Raw genomic sequence first — 9,285 nt, forward strand, 5'->3', positions numbered from 1 at the left:
AATGGAAAATGGGTATCTCCTGACCCATGCTGCGCACCAAAGGGTTAAATAAATGAAAAAATAAAATGAGATTACATTTTTGTCTTTCCTCTATCTCTAATTGCTCCATTGCCCCCCTGATTTATGTAGTGTCTTGTTGTAGGGGCCCGACCCCAAGGTTGGGAACCACTGAAATATAATGTAGTTAAACTAGCTGCAACAGTAAAATCCCACTGAAACTTTAACGCAGGATTATTATTAATAGAAATACGTCAAACAGAATAGTAAAACAATCATAGAGGGTAATTCTCAAGTACAGCTACTCTTACTTTTCATACTTTTAGTACATTTTGGTGGTAATACTTCTGTATTTTTTACTTACATTGGATTTTAGATGCAGCATATTCATAGTGAAGTTTTACACTGTTGTATTGGTGCATTTAGTTTCAGTTTTCACCACTGCTTAATGTCGAAATTAAATTTTTGATCCCCAAATTCTTGAACATCTTCACTTCCATAAAATATTACCAAACTCAATCTGCTTAAGAAAAGTGAATGATACAATCAAAAGCTGCAGGATAAGCCACTGTGAGAACCTTCATTTGATCGTGTTCAGTAACTGAGGCTTAAACTAATGATTTAAACACTTTAAAAGACCGACTTTTTTCCCTAAAAAAACAATAAATGACAGAAAGAATTAGATAAGAGGAGTTTGGTTAAACAATCCTTTCATGCAGGCCTGTGTGGTAACAGCAGCTTTCATGCTCAACACACCAAAAAACATCAAATGAAATGTGTGAAATCATCAGGAGGTAAAAATCTGTTGCTGCTCTGCTCATAGTAAAAGCTTTTTAAGGAAGAAAGGACATTTTGCGTGTGAAGTCAATGTGGAAACTCAAACAGGCATCCTTACAGTCGGCTCCGTTCTTTCCACATCAGCCTGGATGTTGGATGTTACAGTCTCACAGATGTGACTGTTCGCAGCCCGAAATAACACGTGTAGCTTCCTGTTTTCAACTGAATAACCTGATTAGTTGAGAAACAGGTACAGTGATGTGATATCACCTCGCTGCCTTCATCTATATTCCAGTCAATGTGTTTATTTGGCTTCTGCAGCATGACACACTTGCAGCAGAGCTCATGTTGCCATGGTTTAGTTGAGCATCAGACCATGGAAACAGCAATCAGTGGGCCTCAGCGGACTGATCGATTTCAAAGGGAGCCAACAATATTAATTTTTGACAAAAGGAAAGAATGGCATTGGCTCAGGATTTGCTGTTAAGATGGAGGCCTGTCTGAGCTGAGACATGCTGGCAGAGCGACATGAGCAGGTAATGTAGCTGAACTTAAAAGCACTAAGAGAGCGTGCACCTCTGCCAAGACTTCACAATCCACTAAATTTGTTATTTTAAAGAGTAAGTCATATATTTTTCTACGACATGTAGAGCCAAGGAACAATGAGCCTGCCTGCTAACAAGTGTGGTGTGTGAATTACAACCTGACAATGGAGCCTCGGAGCTCCATTGTTGTCCACAAACTATTAAAAACACATCAGTGAGCTATTCTGTTACATTGGCTAACATGTTCCTTTGTTGCCATGAATGCACATGCTGTGGTTTCTATTCGATTCAATACATCATCCCACTGCACCAGAGACTCACTAGAGGATCAAACATGGAAGAATCTGCCACTCAAAATGGTCCCCAACAAATGCAGCATTTCCTCCATCCTGTCATTTAAATATGATTTTTGGGTCATTTTTAGTCCAGTGAGAACAAATTACATACTTAGAATTACCATGTTTTTAAAGTGCATATTTAGTGTTTATGAATTCTGACTTTTAAAACACCGCACATCTCATGAAACGCAAAAAAATTTGCAGTGAACCCGCCTTCTGTCACACAATAGCCACAGTCAGTGTAGCGTGAAGGAACCCTTATTGTATTGTTTGTACGCTGAGCTGCACACATTTACATACAATCCCACTCATGGTGAAAGATGCATACTTTTAGATATGCGGCAGGAAAATGCAATAAGGAAGCAGGCATGCATTTAATTAGTCATTCCTGGCTGACATTTTCCTCATAGTTAAGACTGCTTTCCCTGCTGATTAATTAAGTTACAAACCAATAACATCATCACGCAGCATATCGCTCAGCCCACATCTGTGAAAGGTTTTATCACCACCAAGCAGACCAGACACCACAGCAGATTCTGACAGTGATAAAAGAAATGTCAACGCTCTCTTTTCTTTCTTTTCTTTTTGTTTTTTTCTTACAGCGCTTGAGCCTGAGAATCACATTAAAACAGATGTTTAATGGGAATCAATGAATACATGTGAGCAAACTGTCATAACCTCATGATGCCATAGACCTTTTATTTATTTATTTTTATTTTCACAACAGCAGCAGTGCTTTTTTTGTGCTCCAAGGGGGTTGGATTTCATCCTCCGGAGCAGAGCAGTTACAGTGCATTGCCGATGTGTGCAGAAGCGTTGTACAGCGAGAAGCTAACCCGGATGAAATGCAACTTCCATTGGACTGACAGAGCCACCAGATGAGGTTCACACTGAGCTGATCAATACTGTACACAAAGGCTATTCATCACAGAGCTGGAGGTGAGCGGGATGGCTACAGTATGTCCAATTTGACTCCAATGCCCAGAATGGCTGCCGGTCATTTACAGGACAAGGTGGGAGCCAGAATCTCTGGCAGCCATCTTTGATGCAGTGAGGGGAAATTATAATCACACACCAGGATTTTTTTTCTTTTTTATAGACACTCTTTCTGCTCCGACTGGTGCAACAAACTCTCTGCAGCCATTTTGTGGCAGATAGTTGTATTCATCATGGACATTTAGTCAGTTTTTCCTCTTTAAATTTCAACTTTTTATTGTTCAAGGAGTAATTTGACATTTTGGTGATTAAGCTTTCTAACCTTCCAGTTGAAAATAATTGAACAGATGGGTACCACTCTCATGTCTGTACGTTTAGTATGAATCCAGAGCCATAAAGGCAGAAAACAAGGACCAACATGTAGTCTGCTAACACCAACACCTCCAAAGCTTACCTTCCGATAGTGGAAGTATATTTCCTGTCATTCTGTGTGTTTGTTTGTCTGTTTGTCACCAGGATTACCCAAAAACTACCAGGCCAAATTTCATTAAACTTGGTGGAAAGGTGAAGTATGACCTAAGGAAGAACCTATAAAATTTTGGCGTGATTACTTTCTTTAAAATTATAAGACAAAGTGTTGGGAAGAGCTGGTTCTCTGAGTGCCCTTCTAGTTTCATTTGTAGACAAACTGAAACACCTTTGTCAGGAAATAGTTGTGGCACAGAACACAGATCCTTTAAAATTTTGCCTTTTACACAGATTCCTCTTACTGAGGGGATTTGGAAGGCATTTCAATTTAAAATAATTGCCGAAATAATACAATTTATCAGTCAGAAATCATAAAAACAGAAAGAATTGTAAGATTTTCAACTTTCTGAAGATCCTTGAAGGTATTATATACAATGTGGAGTTCAGTTGGGAAAAATGATCAAATTTAGGCTTTAAAACATGAAATTCCACGAAAATCACTTTATTCTACATGGCTTGTTTTAAAAGTCATCAAAAATATATCATTTTCTCAAGCCAGATCCTGTTATTTAAAAAAAAAAAAAAAAAAACAGACAAAAATAAATAAATTTACGTAATTGCAAAACTATGACTGACAGCTGAGATGAACAGTCACATGAATGAAGCTCATTTAAAAAATATAAGTAGTACAATATCTATGTCCATCCATGTGGAGTCACCATTCATTTTTTCCTGTATTAGTAATATCTGTGGGCAAGTCATAGTTCTAGTAAAAACATTTTTTTGTAAAATAAATATTCAAAGAAGTTCAACTTTAGTTTTTTTTTCTTTTTTTGATGATGTATGGCATTGTAGCTTTGTCATACTGTTAGATAACATTTGTGAGTTCTAACTGTGGCTGTATTGTTTACATCGAGGTGCAGGACTTTGTATTGCAGAGAAAATGAGCCTGAGAGGTGTTAGTGGGTGTATTTTAAACAGCCGGGCTAACTATTTGCCCCTGCTTACAGTGTTTATGCTAAGCTATGCTAATCACCTCCTGACTCGAGCTTCATACTTTACTTCTGCATGTAAGAAAAATTAACAAAATCGTCAGTGTCTCCAGACAAAGTTACGTTAGTCTGATAAAATCAGAAAAATTGAGCTTACCAGATCTCTGCAGCTGCTCCTCATCTCTGCTACATTAGCCACTACTAGCATAACACACCGCACTCTCTGATTGGTCCGTCAGTGATAGTGACTGCATTGTGGGTAATGTAGGCCCCAGATTTTGCCCAAAAAAATGAGGAACGTGTGGGCTAAGAAACGGGTCCATTGTGAGTCTGACAGGGTTAAAGGAGTGTTTTGATAAATCAGTGTCTTAAAGCGCAGACATGAGAGTGGCATCAACATTCTAGAAGTATTCAGGCAGAAAACCAGAAAGCAGAGTCCCCCAAATGTCAAAATATTCCTCTAAATGTTCCAGACAGGGTTCCTCCACATTTTCGAGAATTTCTAAATTAATGCATAACATGTGCAAGGCCGTGGCCAGGATTTTACAAATACTGAGATCAAATTAACAGTAAACCCAACCCCATCCTCCCTAAAAACCGTTCTTTTATTGATTCATTTGATTATTTGAATGTTTTTTCTTGACAAATTATATATTTATGTAACATTTAAATGACATTTTTTGACATTTCTATCTCCAGTAGAGTAAACTACTGCAAATCTCTTCAATTTAGTGTAATATTGTCCCCAAAAAAGAGTCCAGCAGGCCTTAAAACTTCGCCATGTGGAATTTAGGTGCAATTGTAGAACCTGAACTCCTCCCAAAGTTGCTAAAATCCCCAAATTTTCAGCAATGATGCCAAAAACTTGACCTCAGTGTTGTAAAATGTGGTTACAGACAAGGACATGAGTAGCATTTTTTCACCCATCAATAATACAGATTTTGCTTCTTTTTCTGGCTGCAAGCAAACAAGATTTAGGCCTTTTTCAGGTTTTTTTTTTCCTTCTTAGAAAAGTTCTTTTAAGGGATCAGCAGCAGCAGCTCCAGCTTGACATTTAACATGTGACGGCTTGTAGGGAGGAAAAAAATGATTTTGATCAGAATACCGTGACATTTTCTAGCATTTAAAAAAAATATTTACGCTCCTCCACAACTTTCTCAGGTGTGGGAGACACAAATGCCAAGAGATGACTGTGGAACCCTGCATTATCAGCCGTTGGATTCAGATCTGAATTGTTTTAGCCTGTGATGAAATGATACACCAAAGCTGATGCTAACAGTTAAGAATGCATCTTTAACAATAGATCTGGTAGATAGATTTCAATTTCCTTCTGTCAGAGATGACCTTTTAGCATTATTTTACTGGATGATACCCTTTGGATTGAGGAAAATCCAGAGTTTTCCCACAAATTAAGGTAAAAATCACACTGATGCATACAGATTCGTACATTTACACTCAGTTTGGGAGTCTTGATTAAAGTGAACATCAGCCACAGCAAGAAAGGAAAAGAAAACACATACACTGGCCACAAGAATAAACCAAATCTGGATCTTCTTCTCAAACTAAGAATCATGCTTTTACTCCGTCTGGGCCAGGCACGTCTGAGGAACTAAACTAAACATGTTGTAGGCACCAGTATTTCCCCTTATTGAGTCAGGAAAATGAAACACAAATCTTTTTTTTTGCCCTTGGGGCTCACGTAGCTTAGGCCTAAGCTGTTTGTGCTTACAAGCCAACTGAGGTTGACTGTCAAACTCTTATGGCAAAGTGAGTCTGTAGGCTACAGTCCAGTGCAGCACGTACAGGCGGGGCCCCTGCATCTGGGGCTATGGGCTTTCTCCAAGTCAGTATAATAACACTATCAGCTGCAAATCAGTCATAGGGCTTCCACCTCTTAACAGCACTTTCACCTTCATACTAACATCAGCCAGCTTTTTTTTTTCTTTTTTTTTTTTAAACAAGAAATCCACTGGTTAAGAAGTGGGAGCCATTCATTTTGCAGCACCAGCTGATTACACAATGCAGACTGGGTGGCAGGAGTCCTCTGCACCATCTATCAAGTAAAAAGCTCATTCTGGAGCCACATTATCAGAAGCAATGTGGGTGCTGGGGATGGAGCCCTCAGGGAAAAACCCAGGGAATTAGATATTTGTGGTGGGTTTTGATTCAATTCTGGCATTATACACATGATTAGAGATGGAGGTGAGTGGGGGGGTGATTATGGCTGGTAATCATCGTTCATGCCCTGCAGCATCTGAACCGAATTAGTTTGTGGAAAGCCTGCTTGAAGTCCTCGTTGGACATGGTGTAGATGATGGGGTTGATGAGGGAGTTGAGGTAACCGAGCCAGGTGAAAATGTCAAATAACTCCGGGTGGAAGCAGGACTCGCAGACAGGCACTAGAAGAGTGTAAATGAAAAACGGCAGCCAGCATATGATGTAGGCTCCCAGGATTATTCCCAAAGTTTTGGTCGCCTTCCTCTCCCTGGCGGCGGAGATGCGCTTCTTCTCCAGCAGCGCGTCGGACACAGTGACTTTGACTTGGCTCACGTTCGCGGACGAGGTAGTGTCACAGGAGGAGGAGGTGTCGTTCGTCCCGTAGTTCAGGGAGGTGGTGGACGCCACCGAGCCCGGGGAGTTGGTGATCAGGTGCGCCGAGGTGAGTCTCTTGCCCGGCTTGTTGTGCGACTGCTTCAGGATGCGCTTTCGGGCTTCCACGTAGATCCTCCCGTACAGGGCGATGAGCAGCAGCGTGGGGATGTAGAACGCGCCGAAGGTGGAGTAGATGGTGTAGAAAATGTGGTCGGTGTTCACGTTGCAGCTCGTCACCTCCTCCGCCTTCACCTGGCGCCAGAAGAACGGCGGCAGGGAGATGGAGATGGCGATCACCCAGGCGGTGGCGATCATCCCGGCTGCGCGCCCCGGCGTGCGCTTTTTGGAGTACTCCACCGCGTCCGTGATGGCCCAGTAGCGGTCCAGCGCAATTACGCACAGGTGGAGGATGGACGCGGTGCAACACGTTATATCCGAGGAGAGCCAGATGTCGCACACCACCTGCCCCAGAGTCCACGTCTGGCTCACCGTGTACAGCGCGCTGATGGGCATCACCAAGATGGACACCAGCAGGTCGGTGACCGCCAGGGACGCGATCAGAAAGTTTGCCGGCGTGTGTAATTTGCGCGACTGGTAGATGGTGGCGATGACGAACGCGTTGGAGAGCGTCGTGGCCAAAGTTATGAGGGCTAAGGTCACGGCGAGACCCGCCTGGAAAGCCAAGTTAGTGTCCTTCTCCTCCGCTTTCGACGTGAAATTGACATGGGTGTCGTTGGTGGAGATGTTCAACAGCTCTCCGTAGATGGCAGGCGTTGGTTTGAGCTGACTGGCATTCTCCATCCCTCCACCTTCCCCCGTCAGATCCCCCCGTCATTGAGCTCAAAGGAAAGCCTGGAGACCACCCTGAAATCCCTCACATCTTCATCCACCGCTTCTTCTCGTCTTGCGCAAAAGAAAAGCGGCTCCATGTCCAGCGGTTTATCCAGCAGTCAGACGACAGGTGTTGACGCAAAGACGCACTTCTGCCTCCTCTTCTTCATCTTATTCACTTCACAGTCAGCATTTTTCAAACACTTATTTAAAAATCAGGGATCAACTTAGACATCCAGTAGCTGAAGATAATCACAGGGCGGCCTCTCCATCATCCACACAGCATCTTCTGCGACGTGAGAATCATTTTCCAGATCTCAGCTCTGATCAGCATCCAGAGGGAGAATAAAACAACACGTTAGCATCTGTTTAATCCGCTCTGAGTGTCTCCTCACAACTTCAGAGCTGCTCAAGTCTGACTCCTGCTTTTATACCTCACCTCTCTCTCTCTCTCTCTCTCCCTCCCTCCCTCCTGTGCTCTCTCTCCTCTCTTTCTTACTCTAATAGTAATATGACTCCTTTTCACTCCTATTCAGTAAATATATTTGTATTAGAGCTGAAAAATCTGGCAACACGCTAAAGATACATGTTATTTGTAATCAATAACTGATAAAGCAGTTGTATTGTGAGCAGCTGAGAGAACAGCACTGGCATGTCATTTAAACTGTATGTTTTTTAAAAAGCATTTCTTCTCCTGCTTTCATTTATGCCATTGTGCTTTCACTCATACTGTAAAAAAAATCTGTAATTTTCCAGATTTTTAAATTTTTTTATACAGAATTTCTTCCCATATTTTACAAATACATACAAAACATACAGTTAATTTACATATGTAATATAACATACTATTAAAAAAACTTGCAAATTATAAATTGTTTAAAAGATTTTTTTAATGGAACGATACGTCTAAAATATATTTGTAAATTTACTGTAATTTCACAAATAGATGGAACCGTTAAATTCAAGTTTAATGCTGTAAATATGTTTCTAAAATAAGATACGGTTGGCAGCAATTAACAGACAAGGGTTCTGTAGTTTTCCATACATTTGTTTCTTAAATGAGACACATCTTGTATAGTAGTTGACACAACAAAAATGCTCTGACTATCTATTTATTACTGTTTATGTTCTAGCTATCCATTTATCTATGTCATTGTTTATTAAACACTAAAAAGTCAAACAAAATACACTTGATCCCATGTAAAATAAAGACTAGAACCTGTATTGTAGGAATAGAAAATTACAATATTTTTAAGAGATGGTTATTTAGTTTTATTATTTTTCACAGTTTTTGTTCTTTTGTGCCCCAACTGTTGGAATATCACCATTTTTGTTGTTCTTGTTTTGTTTTTTGATATTCTCTCTCTGCAGCCTATCAAAAGCATCATTTATTGTTACTTTATTTATTTTTGTCTGATTCCTGGGAGACACGTGGACAAAATTGTTGGTACCCCTCCGCTAATGAAAGAAAAACCCACAATGGTCATAGAAATAATAAATAAAAATTGTATGAAAATTAACAAATGAAAATCAGACATTGCTTTTGAACCGTGGTTCAACAGAATTATTTTAAAAAATAAACTCATGAAACAGGCCTGGACAAAAATGATGGTACCCCTAGAAAAGACTGGAAATAATGTGACCATAGGGACATGTTCAATCAAGGTGTGTCCTCTAATTAGCATCACAGGTGTCTACAAACTTGTAATCAGTCAGTCGGCCTATTTATAGGGTTACAGTAGTCACTGTGCTGTTTGGTGACATGCTGTGTACCACACTAAACATGGACCAGAGGAAGCCAAGGAGAGA

The 9,285-nt window shown here is 40.6% G+C and overlaps 1 protein-coding gene across 8 annotated transcripts in view; it reads right to left on the reverse strand.

The window, feature by feature from the left end:
• The window catches only part of LOC111574551 (interphotoreceptor matrix proteoglycan 1-like), a 158,175-nt gene extending 150,290 nt beyond the window's left edge, over positions 1 to 7,885 (reverse strand). For 6 of the 8 annotated variants that reach the window (XM_055015728.1, XM_055015725.1, XM_055015729.1 and 3 more), the window contains exon 1: positions 4,211 to 6,284. The gene's annotated coding sequence lies outside the window, so the exon portion shown is untranslated. Of the gene's footprint in view, positions 1 to 4,210 lie in introns of all 8 variants that reach the window. The other 2 variants (XR_008603434.1, XR_008603435.1) reach the window with 1 other exon arrangement.
• Between the last annotated feature and the right edge of the window lie 1,400 nt (positions 7,886 to 9,285).

The sequence above is a fragment of the Amphiprion ocellaris genome, chromosome 12 (genome assembly GCF_022539595.1).
Source record: "Amphiprion ocellaris isolate individual 3 ecotype Okinawa chromosome 12, ASM2253959v1, whole genome shotgun sequence".
NCBI classification, from domain to species: Eukaryota; Metazoa; Chordata; class Actinopteri; family Pomacentridae; genus Amphiprion; species Amphiprion ocellaris.